We start from the raw sequence: 16,939 nt of genomic DNA, 5'->3' as shown, positions 1-16,939 counted from the left end.
AGGCTACGAGAAAAGGTTTGGCTAAAAGAAAAAGTTGGGCCAGGTGAAAAGGTTAGTCCAGGGAAAAGGTAATACAAGGGGAAACGTTAAGGATAGGGGAAAAGGTTAGGCTGGGGTAAAGGTTAGGCCAAGGGAAAAGTTTAGGTCAGGAAAAAGGTAAAGGCCAAGGGAAAAGCCTAGGCTAGGGGAAACGTTTAGGCAAGGTGAAAGCTTTGGCTATGGGAGAGGTTAGGCTAAGGGAAAATATTAGAATAGGGGAAAAATTCAAGCTATGCGAAAGGGTTAGGGTAGGCGAAAAGGCTATGCTCGGGGAAAAGGTTAGGCCAGGAGAAAAGGTTAGACTAAGGGAAAAGGTTAGGCCAGGGAAAGGTTAGATGAAGGGAAATGTTTAGGCTAAGTTAAATGGTTAGGCTAGGGGAAGAGGTTAGGATAGGGGGAAAGTTTTTCCACTAGGTTAAACTAGTGGAAAAGTTCAGGCAAGAGGAAAGTTTACGCTATGGGATAAGGTTAGGCAAGGGGAAAAGTTTAGGTCAGGGGCAAGGTTAGGACAAGGGGAAAATGTTAAGCTGGGGTAAAAGGTTGGACTATGGGAAAAGGTTAGGCTAGGGGAAAAGGTTAGGCTGGGGGAAAGCTTAGGCTAGGGGAAAAGGTTAGGTCATGGGAAAAGGTTAAGGTAAGGGAAATGTTTTAGGCTAGGGGAAAAGGTTAGGCCTGGGAAAAAGTTAGGCTATGAGAAATGTTTAGGTTAGGAGGAAAGATTAGGATAGGGGAAAAGGTTAGGCTAGTGGAATAGGTTGAACTAAGGGAAACGGTTAGTCTAAGGGAAAAGGTTAGGCCACGAGAAAAAGTTAGGTCAGCAAAAAGGTTAGGCCAGGGGAGAGGTTAGTCCAGGGGAAAGGTTAGGGAAGTGGAATAGGTTAGGACAGGGGAAAAGGTTAGGTTAGAGGAAAACGTTAGGCTGGGGAAATAGGCTATGGAAAATGGCTAGGCTAGGGAAAAGGTTAGGCTGGGGGAAAAGTTTAGGCTAGGGGAAAAGTTTAGGCTAGGGGAAAAGTTTAGGCTAAGGGTAAAGGTTAGGCTATGGAAAATGTTAGGCATGGTGTACAGTTTAGGTTAGGGGAAAGGTTAGGCTAGGAGAATAGTTTAGGCCAGGGGAAAAGTTTAGGCTAAGGGAAAAGTTTAGGCTAAGGGAAAGGTTAGATTAAGGGAAAGGTTAGGCTAGGGGAAAAGGTTGGGTTATGGGAAAAGATTAGGCTAGGCCAAAAGGTTAGGCGAGGGGAAGGGTTAGGGTACGGGAAAAGGTTAGGCAAGGTGTAAAGTTTAAGTCAGGAGAAATGTTAGGCTAGGGAAAAGCTTAGGTCAGGGTAAAAGGTTAGGCCATGGGAAAAGTTTAAGCCGGGGAATGCTAGCGGAAAAGGATAGGCCGAGGGAAAGGTTAGGCCAGGGAGAAGGATTGGCTAGGGGAAAAGGTTAGGCTAGCTGTAAGGTTAGGCCAAAGGACAGGTTAGCCTATGGGAAAAGTTGAGCCTAGGTGTAAAGGTCAGGCTAAGGGAAAAGGTTAAGACAAGGAAAAAGGTTAGGTCAGGGTAAAGGATAGGCCAAGGGAAAAGGTTGAGCATGGAAAAAATGTTAAGCTATGTTAAAATGTTAAAATGTTACAGTAGTTGAAGGTTTAGGCTGGGGGAAAAGTTTAGAGTAGGGGAAATGTTAAGGCTAGGGAAAGAGGTTAGAATAGGGAAAAGTTAAGGTTAGAGGAAAAGGTTAGGCTATGGGAAAAGGTTAGGCCAGGGAAAAAGGTTAGGCCAGGGGAAAAGATTAGGTCTGGGAAAAGTATAGGCCGAGGGAAAAGGTTAGACCAGGGAGAAGGATTGGCTAGGGGAAAGGTTAGGTTATGGGAAAGATTATATTAAGGGAATAGACTGGACCACAGGAAATGTTTAGGTCAGGGAAAAGGATAGACCAGGGGAGAAGGTTAAGTCAAGGGAAAAGGTTATGCTAGGGCAAAGTTTAGGCCGGGGAAAAGGTTAGGCTATGGGAAAAGGTAAGTTGGGAGGAAGGTTAGGCTAGGGCAAAAGGTTAGTCTAGGGAAAAAGGTTGAGCCAGGGAGACGGTTAGTCCAGGGAGAAAGATAGGCTACCGGAAAAGGTTAGGCCAGGGGAAAAGGTTAGGCTATGGGAAAAGGTTAGGCTAAGGGAAAAGGTTAGGCAAGGGGAAAAGGTTAGGCCCAGGGAAAAAGGTTAGGCTAAGGAAAAAGATTAAGCTGGGGAAATGGTTAGGCCCGGGAAAAGGTTAGGCCAGGGGACAAGGCTAGGCTGGGGAAAAATCTTAGGCTTTGGGAAAAGGTTAGACCAGGGAGAAGGTTAGGCCAGGTAGGTGCTTAGGCTAGCAGAAAAGGTTAGGCTAGGTGAAGCGTTTAGGCTATGTCAAATGGTTGGGCTAGGGGAAAAGGTTAGGCTAAGGGAAAGGATAGGTCAAGGCAAAAGGTTAGGCTAAGGGAAAAATTTAGGGCAGGGGAAAAGGGTAGGCCAAGGGGAAAAGGTTAGGCCAGGGGAAAGGATAGGCCAAGGGAGAAGGTTAGTTTAGGGGCAAGGTTAGGCTTGGGAAAAGGTTAGGCCAGGGGAAAAGATAGGCCAAGGGAGAAGGTTAGGCTTTGGGAAAAGGATAGGCCAAGGGAGAAGTTTAGTCTAGGGGAAAGGTTAGGCCAGGGGAAAAGGTTAGACTAGGGGAGAAGTTAAGGCTAGGGGAAAAGTTAAGGCTAGGGTAAAAGGGTACATTAGGGAAAAGGATACGCCAGGGAAAAGATTAGACTGGGGGATAAAGGATAGGCTAGGGGAAATGTTAGGTAAGGGGAAAAGGTTTGGGCAGGGAAAAAGTTATGCCTTGGGAAAAGTTTAGGCTGGGGAAAAGGGTAGAATTGGGGAAAAAGTTAGGCTAAGGGAAAAGGATAGGCCAGGGGAAAAGGTTAGGTCAGACAAAGGATAGACCAAGGGAAAAAGTTAGACTAGCCGAAAATGTTAGGCTAGGGGAAAGGTTAGGCTAGGGGAAAAGGTTAGGCCAGGGAAAAGGTTAGGCCAGGGGAAAAGGTTAGGCTAGGGGGAAATGTTAGGCTAGGGGAAAATGTTAGGCTAGGGGAAAAGGTTAAGCCAAGGGAAAAGGTTAGGCTAAGCAAAAACGTTAGGGTATAGGAAAGGCTAGGTAAAAAAGTTAGGCAAGAGGAAAAGGTTAGGCAAGGGGGAAAGGGTTGGGCAGGGGAAAAGGTAAGCCTGGGGGAAAAGGTTAGGCAAGGGAAAAGGATATAGGCTAGGGTAAAAAGTTAGGCTAAGGGAAAAGGATAGGCATGGGGAAAAGGTTAGGCCTTGAGAAAAGGTTAGGGCAGGGGAAAAGGTTAGGCCTTGAGAAAAGGTTAGGGCAGGGGAAAGGATAGGCCGGGGGAAGGTTATGCCAGGGAGAAGTTTAGGCTAGCGGAAAAGGACAGGCTAGGTGAAAGGGTTAGGCTAGGTGAAAGGGTTAGGCTATGGGAAATAGTTAAATTAGGGGAAATGGTTAGGCTAAGGGAAAAAGTTAGGCCAGGGGAAAAGGTTAGCTAGGGGAAAAGGTTAGGCTAGGGAGAAGAATAGACTAGGGAGAAGGATAGGCTAGGGAAAAGATTAGACTAGGGAAAAACATTAGGCTACGGGAAAAGGTTAGACCAGGAGAAAAGGTTAGGACTAGGGAAAAGGTTAGGTCAGGGGAAAGGATAAGCCAGGGAGCAAAGGTAAGCCAGGGGAAAAGCAGTGTTAGGTCAAAGGTTAGGCCAGGGGAAAAGGTTAGGCTGGGATAAAGTTTAGGCTAGGGGAAAGGTTGGGCTAGGGGAAAAGGTTAGAATAGGGGAAATTTTAAGGCTAGAGGAAAAGGTTAGAATACGGGAAATGTTAAAGCTACGGGAAAAGTTCAAGCTATGGGAATAGGTTAGGCCAGGGGAAATGGTTAGGCTAAGGGAAAAGGTTAGGTCAGAGGAAAAGGTTAGGCCAGGTAAAAGGATAGGTCAAGGGAAAAGGTTAGGCTAGGCAAAAACATTAGGATAGTGGAAACGTTAGGCTTGGGGAAAAGGTTAGGCTGGGGAAAGGTTAGGTTAGGGGAAAGGGTTAGGCCAGGGAAAAAGCTTAGACTAGTGGAAAGGGCTAGGCAAGGGGAAAAGATTAGGTTTAGGGGAAAAGGTTAGGCTAAGGGAAAAGGTTAGGCTAAGGGAAAAGGTTAGGCTAGGCAAAAACGTTAGCCTAGGGGAAAAGGTTAGGCCATCGGAAAAGGTTAGGCTAGGAAGGGTTCAGGCCAAGGGAAAAGGTAAGGTTACAGGAAAAGGTTAGGCTAGGGGAAAAGGTTAGGCTAGGCAAAAGCGTTAGCCTAGGGGAAAAAGTTAGGCCATGGGAAAAGATTAAACTGGGGAAAGGTTCAGGCCAAGGGAAAAGGTAAGGTTACAGGAAAAGGTTAGGCTAGGGGAAAAGGTTAGGCCAAGGGAAAAGGTTAGGCTAGGCAAAAACATAAGCCTAGGGGGAAAGGTTAGGCCATGGGAAAAGATTAAGCTGGGGAAAGGTTCAGGCCAAGGGAAAAGGTGAGGTTATGGGAAAAGGTTAGGCCAGGGGAAAAGGTTAGGCCAAGGGAAAAAGTAAGGTTAGAAGAAAAAGTAAGGCCAGAGGAAAGGCTTAGGCTATTGGAAAGGGTTAGGCCAGGGGAAAATGTTAGGCCAGAGGAAAGTTTAGGCCAGGGGAAAAGGTTAGGGAAAGGGAAAACGTTAGGCTATGGGAGATGGTTAGGCTAGGAAAACGGTCAGGCTGGGGGAAAAGGGTAGGTCAGGGAAAAGGTTAGGCCAGGGGAAAAGGTTAGGTCAGGGGAAAAGGTAAGGCTAGGAGAAAAGGTTAGGCTAAGGGAGAGGTTAGGGTAAAGGAAAACTTTAGGTTGGGGAAAGGTTTAGGATAAAGGAAAAGGTTAGGCCAGGGAGAACGTTAGGCCAGGGGAAAATGTTAGGCCAGGAGAAACAGTTAGGCCAGGTAAAAATGTTAGGCCATGGGAAAAGGTTAGGCCAGGGGCAAATGTAAAGCTAGGGGAAAATGTTAGGCTTGGGGAAAAGGTTAGGCCAGGGAGAACGTTAGGCCAGGGGAAAATGTTAGGCCAGGAGAAAAGGTCTGAGCTCCCCAAAGTCACTCCTCCCTTCCTGCCTCCCCTCCCCACCCAACCCCCTCCCCTACTTTCCCATCTTTCCCTGCACTATCCTCAGAGGAGATCTCCTCCCTCCTCGCAAGTGCCACCCCTTCTACCTGTGCCTCAGACCCCATTCCCGCTCACCGTATAAAAACCATCACCCCTTCCCTCCTCCCCTCCTTAGCTTCCATCTTCAACCACTCACTCTCCAATGGCTTCTTCCCCTCTGCCTTCAAACTTGCCCATGTCTCCCCCATCCTAAAAAAACCCTCTCTCGACCCCACTTCCCCTTCAAGTTATCGCCCTATCCCCCTACTACCCTTCCTTTCCAAGCTCCTAGAACGAGTTGTCTACACTCGCTGCCTAGAATTCCTTAACTCCCATTCTCTCCTGGACCCCCTCCAATCTGGCTTCTGTCTCCTCCACTCTACCGAGACTGCTCTTTCTAAGGTCACCCATGACCTCCTTCTTGCCAAATCCAATGGCTCCTACTCTATCCTAATCCTCCTTGACCTCTCAGCTGCCTTTGACACTGTTGACCATCCCCTTCTCCTCCACACCTTATCTCTCCTTGGCTTCACGGACTCCGTCCTCTCCTGGTTCTCCTCTTATCTCTCTGGCCATTCATTCTCGGTCTCCTTCGCAGGCTCCTCCTCCCCTCCCATCCTCTAACTGTTGGGGTTCCTCAAGGGTCAGTTCTTGGCCCTCTTCTGTTCTACATATACACTCACTCCCTTGGTGAACTCATTCGCTCTCATGGCTTCAACTATCATCTCTATGCAGATGACACACAGATCTACATCTCTGCCCCTGTCCTCTCCCGCTCCCTTCAGGCTCGTATCTCCTCCTGCCTCCAAAACGTCTCTACCTGGATGTCTGCCCGCCACCTAAAACTCAACATGACCAAAACTGAGCTCCTCATCTTCCCTCCCCAGCCCTGTCCTCTTCCTGACTTCCCTATCACAGTGGATGGCACGACCATTCTTCCCGCCTCTCAAGCCCGCAACCTCGGTGTCATATTTGACTCGGCTCTTTCATTCACCCCCACACATCCAATCCATCCATCACCAAGACCTGCTGGTCTTTCACCTTTATAATATCGCCAAGATCCGCCCTTTCCTCTCCACCCAAACGGCTATCTTACTGGTACAGGCTCTCATAATACCCCGGCTGGATTATTGTGTCAGCCTTCTCTCTGATTTCCCTTCCTCCTCTCTCTCTTCGCTCCAGTCTATTCTTCATTCCGCAGCCTGGCTCATCTTCCTGCAGAAACGCTCTGGGCATGTCACTCCCCCTCTTAAACACCCCTAGTGGTTGCCTGTAAATCTCCGCACGAAACAAAAACTTCTCACTCTAGGCTTCAAGGCTCTCCATCACCTTGCCCCTTCCTACCTCTCCTCCCTTCTCTCTTTCTACTGCCCACCCCACACGCTCCGCTCCTCTGCCGCCCACCTCCTCACCATCCCCCATTTTCGCCTATCTCGCTGTCGACCCCTGGGCCACGTCCTCCCACTGTCCTAGAATGCCCTTCCCCCTCACCTCTGCTAAACTAATTCTCTTTCCCTCTTCAAAACCCTACTTAGAGCTCACCTCCTCCAAGAGACCTTCCCAGACTGAGCTTCCCCTTTTCCCTCTGCTCCCTCTGCTCCCCCTCTACTCCCCTTCACGTCCCCTCAGCTAAGCTCTCTTTTCCCCCCTTTCCCTCTGCTCCTCCCCCTCTCCCTTCCCCTCCCCTCAGCACTGTGCTCGTTCGCTCAATTGTATATATTTTCATTACCCTATTTATTTTGTTAATGAGATGTGCATCACCTTGATTCTTTTTATTGTTATTGTTTTAATGAGATGTTCATCCCCTTGATTCTATTCATTGCTATTGTTTTTGTCTGTCTCCCCCCATTAGACCGTAAACCCGTCAATGTGCAGGGACTGTCTCTATCTGTTGCCGATTTGTACATTCCAAGCGCTTAGTTCAGTGCTCTGCACATAGTAAGCGCTCAATACTATTGAATGAATGAAAAGGTTAGGCTAGGAGTAAAGGTTAGGCTAAGGGAGAGGTTAGGGTAAGGGAAAACTTTAGGCTAGGGGAAAAGTTTAGGCCAGGGAGAAAGTTAGGCTGGGGGAAAATGTTAGGCCAGGGGAAAATGTTAGGCCAGGAGGAAAGGTTAGGCCAGGAGAAAAACGTTTGGCCATGGGAAACGGTTAGGCCAGGGGAAAAGGTTAGGCCAGGGGAAAAGGTTTGGCCAGGGGAAAAGGTTTGGCCAGGGGAAAAGGTTTGGCCAGAGGAAAAGGTAAAGCTAAGGGAAAAGGTTAGGGTAGGGGAAAGGTTAGGCTAGGGGAAAAGGTTAGGACAGGAGAAAAGTTTAGGCCAAGGGAAAAGATTACATTGAGGGAAAACATTAGTTTAGGGGATAAGGTTAGGCTATGGGAATAGGTTAGTCTAGGGGAAAGACGAGGATTGGGGAAAGGCTAGTGGAAAACATTAGGGTAGGTGAAAGGGTTAAGCTGGGGGAAAACATAAGGCTCAGGGAAAAGGTTAGGCAAGAGGAAAAGGTTAGGCCAGGGAAGAAGGTTAGGCCAGGGGAGAGGTTTAGGCCAGGGGAGAAGGTTAGGCCAGGAGGGAGGGGTAGGCCAGGGGAAACCTTTAGGCCAGGGGAAAAGCTTGGGCTAGGTGTAAATGTTAGGTTAGGGGAAAAGGTTAAGCTAGGGGAAAGGTTAGGCATGGGGGAAAACATTAGGGTAGGGGAGAAGGTTACAGAAGGGAAAAAGGTTTGGCTGGGGGAAAAGTTTAGGCCAGGGAAAAAGGTTAGACTACTGGAAAGGGTCAGGCTAGGGGAAAAGGTTACGCTATGGGAAATGGTTAGGCTAGGGGAAACGGTTAGGCCAGGGGAAAACGTTAGGCCAGGGACAAGCTTAGGCCAGGGAAAAAGCTTAGGCCAGGGAAAAAGCTTAGGCTACTGGAAAATGTCAGGCCGGGGGAAAGGTTAGGCTTTGGGGAAAAGGTTAAGACCGGGAAAAAGTTTAAACTAGGGGAAATGGTTAGGCTAGGGAATAAGGTTATGTTATGGGAAATGCTTAGGTTAAGGGAAAGGTTAGGCTACGGGAAAAGGTTGGGCTAGGGGAAAGGTTAGGCAAGGGCAAAGGATAGGCTATGGGAAACAGTTAGGCACCGTTTAAAGATTAGGTTAGGGGAAAGGTTAGGTTAGGAGAAATCGTTAGACTAGCAGAAAGGTTGGGCTAGGGGAAAAGGTTACAATAGGGGAAAAGTTAAGGCTAGTTGAAAAAGTTAGGCTAGGGCTTTGGGAAAAGGTTAGGCTATGGGAAAATGTTAGGCAAGGGGCAAAGTTATATCCTAGGTAAAGGTTACTGTTTGGGAAAAGGTTTGGCCAGGGGAAAAGGTTAGGCTCTAGGAAAGGTTAGGCTAGGTGTAAATGTTAGGTTAGGGGAATTAGCTGAGGCTAGGAGAAACGGTAAGGTCAGGGGAAAAGGTTTGGCCTGGGAAAAGGATAGGCTATGGTAAATGGTTAGGTTAGGGTAAAAGGTTAGGCAAGGGAAAAAGGTTAGGCTAGAGGAAAAAGTTAGACTGGGGAAAAGGTTACGCAAGGGGAACAGGTTAAACTTAGCTAAGGATTAGGCTAGGCAAAAAGTTTGGGAAGGGGACAACATTAGGCCAGGGGAGAAGGTTACAGTAGGGGAAAAGGTTTGGCTAGGGGAAAAAGTTAGGCTATGGGAAAAACTTAGGCCAGGAGAAAGGTTTAGGCCAGAGAAAAGCTTAGGCCAGGGGAAACGGTTAGGTATGAACAAAAGTTTAGGTTAGGGGAAAAGGTTAGGCTAGGGAGAAGGTTGGGCTTGGTGTAAATGTTAGGTGAAGGGAAAAGACTAAGCTAGGGGAAAGAGTTAGGCAAGGGGGAAAAGGTTAGGCTAGGGGTAAAGGCTAAGCCTGGGAAAAAGGTAAGGCTAGGGAAAAAGCTTAGCCTAGGGGAAAGGTTAGACTAGGGGAAAGGTGAGGCTGCAGAAAACATTAGGCTAGAGGAAAAAGTTAGGCTAGAAGAAAAGGATAGGCTAGGGGCAAAGGTTAGGCTGGGGAAAAGTTTAGGCCAGGGGAAAGGGTTAGATGAGGGGAAAAGGTTAGGCTGGGGAAAAGCTTAGGCCAGGCGAAAAGCTAAGGCCAGGGAAAAAGCTTAGGCCAGGGGAAAAGGTTAAGCTAGGGGAAAAATTAGGCTAAGGGAGAGGCTAGGCTAAGGGAAAACATTAGGCTAGGGAAATTGTTTAGGCTAGGGGAAAAGGTAAGGCTAGAGGAAAAGATTAGGCCGGAGAGAAAGTTATGCCAGGGGAAAACATAAGTCTAGGTGAAAAGGTAAGGCTTGGGGAAAACGTTAGGTTCAGGAAAAAGTTTAGGCAAAGAGAAATGGTTAGGCAAGGTGAAAAGGTTAGGCCAGGGGAAAAGGTTAGGCCAAGGGAAAGGTAAGCCCGGGGGAAAGGTAAGGCCGGGGGAAAAGGATTGGCCAAGCGGAAATGGTTAGGCTATTGGAAAAGGTTAGGCCAGGGAAAAGGTTAAGCTGGGGGAAAAAGGTTCAGTGAAAAGGTTAGTTTAAGTGAAATGGTTAACCTAGGGGAAAGTTTAAGTTAGGTGAAAAGGTTACGTTAGCTGAAAAGGTTAAGCTGGGGAAAAGGTTAGGCAAGGGGAAAAGGTGAGGCTAGGGGAAAGGTTAGGCTAGGGGAAAAGGTTAGGTTAGGGGAAAAAGGCCAGTGGAAAACGTTAGGCAAGGGGAAAAGGTTAGGCTGGGGAATAGCTTAGGTCAGGGGAAAAGGTTAAGCAGAGGAAAATGATAGGCCAAGGGAAAAGGTTAGGTTAGGGGAAAAGGCTAGGATTGGGGAAAATGTTTGGCCAGGGGAAAAGATTAGGCCAAGGGAAAAGGTTAGGCTTGTGGAAAAGGTTAGGCTTGTGGAAGAGGTTAGCAAAGGGGAAAAGATAGGCGAGGGGAAAGGTTAGGCTATGGGAAAAGGTCCGGTTAGGTGTAAAGATTAGTTTAGGAGAAAAGGTTAGGCTATGGGAAATGGTTGGGTTAGGGAAAAGGTTAGGCTGGGGGAAAGGTTAGGCTAGGGGAAAAGGTTAGGTTAGGGGAAAAAGTTAGGTTAGGGGAAAGGTTAGGCCAGTGGAAAAGGTAAGGCAAGGGGAGAAGGTTAGGATGGGGAATAGCTTAGGCAGGGGAAAATAATAGGCCAAGGGAAAAGGTTAGTCTAGGGGGAACGGGTAGACGAGGGGAAAGATTGGGCTAGGAGAGAGGTTAGGCTAAGGGAAAACAGTACGCTAGGGGAAAGGTTTAGGTTACCGGAAAAGTTTTAGGCTAGAGGAAAAGGTTAGGCTATGGGAAAAGGTTAGGTTGTGGGAAATGGTTAGATTATGGGAAAAGGTTAGGTTAGGGGAAAAGGTTAAGATTGGGGAAAATGTTTGGCCAGGGAAAAAGGTTAGGCCAAGGGAAAAGGTTAGGCTTGTGGAAAAGGTTAGGATAGGGGAAAAGATAGGTGAGGGGAAAGGTTAGGCTATGGGAAAAGGTCTGGTTAGGTGTAAAGATTAGTTTAGGGGAAAAGGTTAGGCTATGGGAAGTGGTTGGGGTAGGGAGAAGGTTAGGTTGGGGGCAAAGGCTAGACTAGTGGCAAAGGTTAGGCTAGGGGAAAAGGTTAGGCTAAGGAAAATAGGCCAGGGGAAAAGGATTGGCCAAGAGGAAAAGATTAGGGTAGGGGAAAAGGTAGGCGAGGGGAAAAGGTTAGGCCAGGAGAAAAGGTTAGGTTAGGTGAAAAGGTTAGGGCAGGGGAAAAGGTTACATTAGTTGAAAAGGTTATGCTAAGGGAAAAGGTTAAGCTATGGGAAAAGGTTAAGTGAGGGGAAAAGGTTGGGCAATGGGGAAAGCTTAGGGGGAAAGCATCTCTAGCATGAAGGTCATGTGTTTTGGTCCCAGCCCTGCCCTTTATCTGCTAGGTAACCCTGGGCACTTCACTTCTCTGTGACTCAGTTACCTCATCTGTAAAATGGGGATTGCGACTGTGAGCCCAGATCGATCAGGGACTGTATCCAATCCAATTGGCTTGGAGTCCACGCACTGCTTAATAAAGCAACTCCTGACACATAGTAAGCACTTAAAAAATACCATCATTATTATTATAAAAAGGTTTGTCCATAGAAACACAAATTCCAAACAGCTTTCCAGTGGGTCTCGTCTCTGGCTTGACTCCCACCCTGCCTTCCCATCTTGTCTCAGTTCCCTCCTCCCAGCCCCTACTGCCAGCACGCTGACCTGGGACCCAAGGAACAGTCAGAGCAACCTGGCCCTTCAAAGAAGACCACCACTCTCCCCACCTTCAGAGACCTCCTAAAATCATATCTTCTCCAAGAGGTCTTCCCCAACTAAGACCACTATTTCCTCTATTTGATAATAATAATAATAATAATAATAATAATAATGGTATTTGTTAAGTGATGATGATGGCTTTTCCTCAAGGGACTGGATGTCCAGCAGCTATGTAAGGGATAATTTGCTTTCTAATACAATGGCTACTTTGTCCTCCCCATCCTCACCCCTCAAGACTCACTTGGAGCCCACTCAACTCTTTTCAGAGAAGAATGGGGTGGATACACTGATGGGCAGTATCCTGCACCTAGCACTATATTGCCAGAAGCCACCAGCACTCACAACAGGGTTTCTTCCCTGGGAAAAGAGAATAGAAAAAGTGACCTACACATACACACTCACTTTATTTCCCTTTCCAGCTCACCCATGCACTTAATCCAACCCACCAAGCACTGAAATATTCACATCACAGCAATTAGGTACATACCTTTAAACTCAGATTCTTCCCTTACTTGCATTGTATCATCTAGGTCCACCCCATAAAACTGATGGTGAACCTCAAAAATTGAAAGTGGATTCTTGGAGCATGGAGAAGAAAAGCACATCTGAAGATATTAGGGAGGGAGATACCATACAACAGCAGAAAAGTGGGGACAGGTATACTGAGGTGGTGAGTCAGAGCTGCAGGGAATGTGTCTGCTAATTGTGTTGCATTGTACTCTCCCAAGCACTTAGTACAGTATTCTGCACATACTAAGCACTCAATAAATACTTGCAAGAGTATAGTGTCCCTGAGAACTTCCACAGCTACAGAAAGAGGCAGTTTGAGTGGCAAGGGAGCCATCTGAGATGGATTATTAGACCCTTCCCCCCACTAATAATAATAATTGTGGTATTTTTAAGCACTTACTATGTGCCAAACACTGTTCTAAGCGCTGGGATAGACACAATGCATTCAGGTTGTCCTACGTGGGGCTCACAGTCTTAATCCCCATTTTACAGATGAGGTAACTGAGGTCCAGGGAAAATAAATGACTTTCCCAAGGTCACACAACAGACAAATGGCAGGGCTGAGATTAGAACCCACGTCCTCTGACTCCCAAGCCCGAGCTCTTTCCGTTAAGTGACACTACCCATCCTCCCACCCACAACAAGGGGATGAGGTCAGGATAGGTGAGGGATGATACCCCCCCACAGAACAGTCCTGCAAGCAGGTCATTGGGGAAATTCCTGACCTAGAAGCTCTCCCAGCTAGCAAGCAGAAAGCACCTAGCCAGCTTCACTGTTAACCCTAGACTGCCCCCCACCCCCCTGCACCCGCCCAACTCCCTCAGAGACAGCCACTGAGGAGTTCCAGCTCTGGAGGGACTAAGGATGTGCATGGTGACGCTGTGGACAGGACTGTGGGTTCAGGGAGCCTTAGCCCCAGTTTGTAGAACCAGCCTCAGTGCTGAGACTGATAGGCCACTCTGCTCACCACCTTCTTCCTCTCCTGCCATAACCTTTAATCATCCACACATGCCCCCATCACCTTCCCTTAGAGATGGAAGCTCAGCTCCTCTGCACCCTACCTAAAGGAAGAACAGTTTTCACAGCCAAGTTGTATAGGAAGCTTCTGGTAGGCAAAGTGGCTGGGCCCTCTCTTCCCATCACCAAGACCCCTTAGACATCCACCTCCAGATGGCTCTGAGTTGAGGTTAGGGAGCTCCTGCAAGATCCAGCCTGCTCATTGTGTCTCATGAGCACATCCATCCACATCCATCCACATCCACATCCATCCCAACTCATCCCCACACAGCCTCTCACCTACATAGTGGACATACCAGTGATCTCCCAAAACCTTCAGAGCCCTACTGAAATTGTTTCTTCTTCAGTAAGCCTTCCCTGACTAAAGCTCACATCCTCCCCACACCCAACCCCACCACATACACACATACACTTTATTTCCCCTTTCAACTCACCCATGCACTTAGGCACACCCACCAAGCACTGAGGTATACACCCCACAGCAATTAGGTATATATCCTTCTACTCAGATCCCTACTTTACCTGAATTGTATTAATTGGATCCTCCCTATTCAACTGATGCTGGACCTGTAAGATTGAATGGGAACTCTGGTAGTATGTGGAAGACAAGCATATCTTGAAGGTGTAAGGGAAGGAGAACAGAAAAGTGGGACAAGTCTGGTAAGGTGGTGAGTCAGGGCTGCAGTGAACATGTCTGTTAATTCTGTTGTACTATACTCTCCTAACCATGTAGTACAGTGCTCTACATATAGTAAGCACTCAGTAAAGACCACTGATTGATTGCAGGAAGGAAGTGTCTCTTGGAATTTCCACAGCCACACAGAAAGGCTGGAGAACAAAGAGGCAGTTTGAGTGGCCAAGAAGCCTTCTGAAATGGAGTATTAGGCCCTTCACCCCACTACCCACCTCCCTCACAGGTACGAATAAGGTCAAGAAAAGAGAAAGATTACACCTCCACATAGCCTGCCAGGAACGCCTTTAGGGAAATTACCTGGCCCAGAAAAGCCCCTAGTAAGCAAGCCAGAAAGCAGATTCAAAGTTACCCCAAACTCCACACCTCCTTCACCCCCAAAACGTTCCTTTTATCCTCCTAAACTCCACAACCCCTCACATCAAAACCAACAAACTCAACTCCAAATACCCTCAGCCTCTGGAGGCTTAAATGGGGTGTGCTAGGATAGGGTAGGGGCCTTTAATTCTACCTTAAGATAGGGTAGGATGGGATAGGGGATAAGGGATAGGATTGGATAGAATAGAGATAGAATAGAGAATAGAGATAGAATCTCTAGCATGAAAGGATTTGTCCAGGGAAATACAAATTCCAAACAGCTCTCTAGGGGGTCTCATCTCTGGCCTGACCCCCACCCCACCTTTCTTTCCTGTCTGAGTTCCTTCCTCACATCCCCCACATCCGACCTGCTGACACTGGACCCCAGGAGGAGTCAAAGCAGCCTGGTCCTGTAAAGCAGAAAAACCATCACTCTCCCCACCTTCAGAACCCCCCCTAAAATCACATCTCCTCCAAGAAGTCTTCCCCAACTAAGCCCTCATTTCCGCTATTTGTCACAGAATGGGGTGGGAGAAGAGGAAAAGAGCTGATTTGGGTTTTATTTTGGGTATGTGCGTTGTGTTTTAATGTTTCATTGCTCCTAATGTGCCTGTCTCTAGTCTTTCTCAGAGCTGGAGAAGGAGGCATAGAAGACTGCAGACAATCTAGTTTTTTTGAGGGGATTGGGGGGCAAACACCGTTTCTATGTCTGAGCCAACAGGACAGACTCATGCTCCCCTTCTCCCCCACACCCACCTCCTGCTCCCTCCATAACTCAGGACTCACTGCAGAGCTTTCCTCTGGGAAGGAGGCAGTATAGTTTGGGTCTAATGGAAGCAAGATGTCATTGCACCTTCTCCACCAGTCCTGACTGAAACACATCTGGAGTTGTGGAACCTGACCTTAAGAGACACATGTGGATTAGTGAGGGGCCAGATTCCCTCACCCTGCCCTTTGCACTGCCCTCTGCTTCTGTGGCCAAAGCCTTCAGTCTTCCACAGATTCTGCTGTCTCATAGCTGGAGAAGGAGGGGTAGGAGAATGCAGACAACATACGTTTCTTTGGCAGACACCATTTTCCCTCTCCTCCACCAAACATTAAACCTATCATCAGGAGAGGTGAGGTGTATAGGCAGACCACTTCACTAAGATCACTGCAACAATCTGCCTTTATTCATTTTATTTATTTACTTATTTAAATTAATGTCTGCCTCCTCCTCTAGACTATGAGCTCGTTGTGGGGAGGGAATGTGTCTTTTTTGTTGCTATATTGTACTTTCCCAAGCGCTTAGTAGTGTGCTCAGTACAGTACCCTGCACACAGTAAGAGATCAATAAATGAGACTGAATGAAGAGGAAGACAGTGTCAAAGTCTCTTTTCCAGTCAGTCAGTCAATTGTATGTATTGAGAGCTCTCTGTGTTCAAGACACTAAGCACTGGGAGAGGACAATCCAACAATAAACAGACACATTCCCAGTCAACAATGAGCTTACAGTCTAGAGGGGGAAACAGACATTAATCAATAAATTACAGATATGTATATGAGTATGGTGGAGCTGGGAGGTGGGAGGAATAAAGGGAGCAAGTCAGGGCATCACAGAAAGGAGTGGGAGAAGAGGAAAGGAGGGTTTTGTTAGCGAAGGCCTCTTGAAGAAGATGTCTCTTCAGGAAGGCTTGGTGGGGTGAGGGTGGGTAGAGTCACTGTCTGTAGGATTTGACGAGGGAGATCATTCCAGGCCAGAGGAAGGTTTTTCAGTCCCACAGTCACTTCAGATAGAACCAGTTCCCTGCACAGAGCCCGGCCCCTGTTTCCAGAACAGGCTTCCTTGCCAAGAGTAGAATCCCCTTCCTCACTGTTCTCCCCCTTAGGGTAACACCATCGTTCACGCAAACAGACCCAGACATTACCTCCCATTTCACATGGCAGAAGAGCCTGTGGCTCCATCTGTCAACAGCAGGGCAAGTCTGGGGATGGATCTCATTGGGCCCTCACTGCAGGGAAAGAGTCCTTCGGCAGAGTGATGCATCGAGTGGACTTTCTGGAGAGGAAGAGATGGTCAGATTTGCCCCTTGCTCATCCAGCTCTGAGCTGTGCACTGCCAAGGAAGTGAAAGCCGTGGTACTTCCTCTGAGGTCTCAGAGCTAGTCAGACAAAGAACTGGGGGATTCAGATGGGGCGGCCACGGGAGTGGGGCAGTGCAGAAGCTTCTCAAGCCATTCTCGCTGACACACACCTGGCATTGTGAGGACTGGCCCTGGAAGACACTCCTGGATGAGTGACTGTGGAAGCACAAGTCTCACCGTCCTGCCTTCCATCAGCAGCTAAGAATCACATCTGTCAGACACTCTGGTCTCCAGGAGAACCGTTTGAAAGAAAGGGAGAGATATTGGGTTGAAAATAATCTAGTTTTCATTAGAGGTTAGGTGGAAACCCAGATAACTGCAGCTAAGCTGACCGCTTCACTCTTCCCTACTAACACGCACCCACTCCACACTCTTCAGATCCCCAGGAGAGGTTCATTTCATAGGGGCTGCAAGTCCAGAACTGCTGACTGAATCGAGCTGTTGCTAGTACAATACCTACCTTTTGCTCTCCCACTTGCAAGAGGTCGCAGTAGCCCACACACAACTCCGCGTCTCAAATACAAAGGGAGTGGAAACAGTAAGCAACACCGTGTCCTGCCGACATAGATGCCCAGAAGCCATCACTGTCCATCACAAAGCCTTCTTGTCAGACAAGCGTTCATTCCTCTGTGGGGCTGAGGCTACGCATGGTGGCCCTGCAGATGGGATGGAGCACAGGGAGGTTAGACCTGTCTACAGAATTAGGAGCCCTGAGTCTT

This window comes from Ornithorhynchus anatinus, chromosome X2 (genome assembly GCF_004115215.2).
Source record: "Ornithorhynchus anatinus isolate Pmale09 chromosome X2, mOrnAna1.pri.v4, whole genome shotgun sequence".
Lineage (NCBI taxonomy): Eukaryota > Metazoa > Chordata > Mammalia > Monotremata > Ornithorhynchidae > Ornithorhynchus > Ornithorhynchus anatinus.
The sequence above is the reverse complement of the archived record's forward strand: the minus strand, read 5'-3'. Positions refer to the sequence as shown.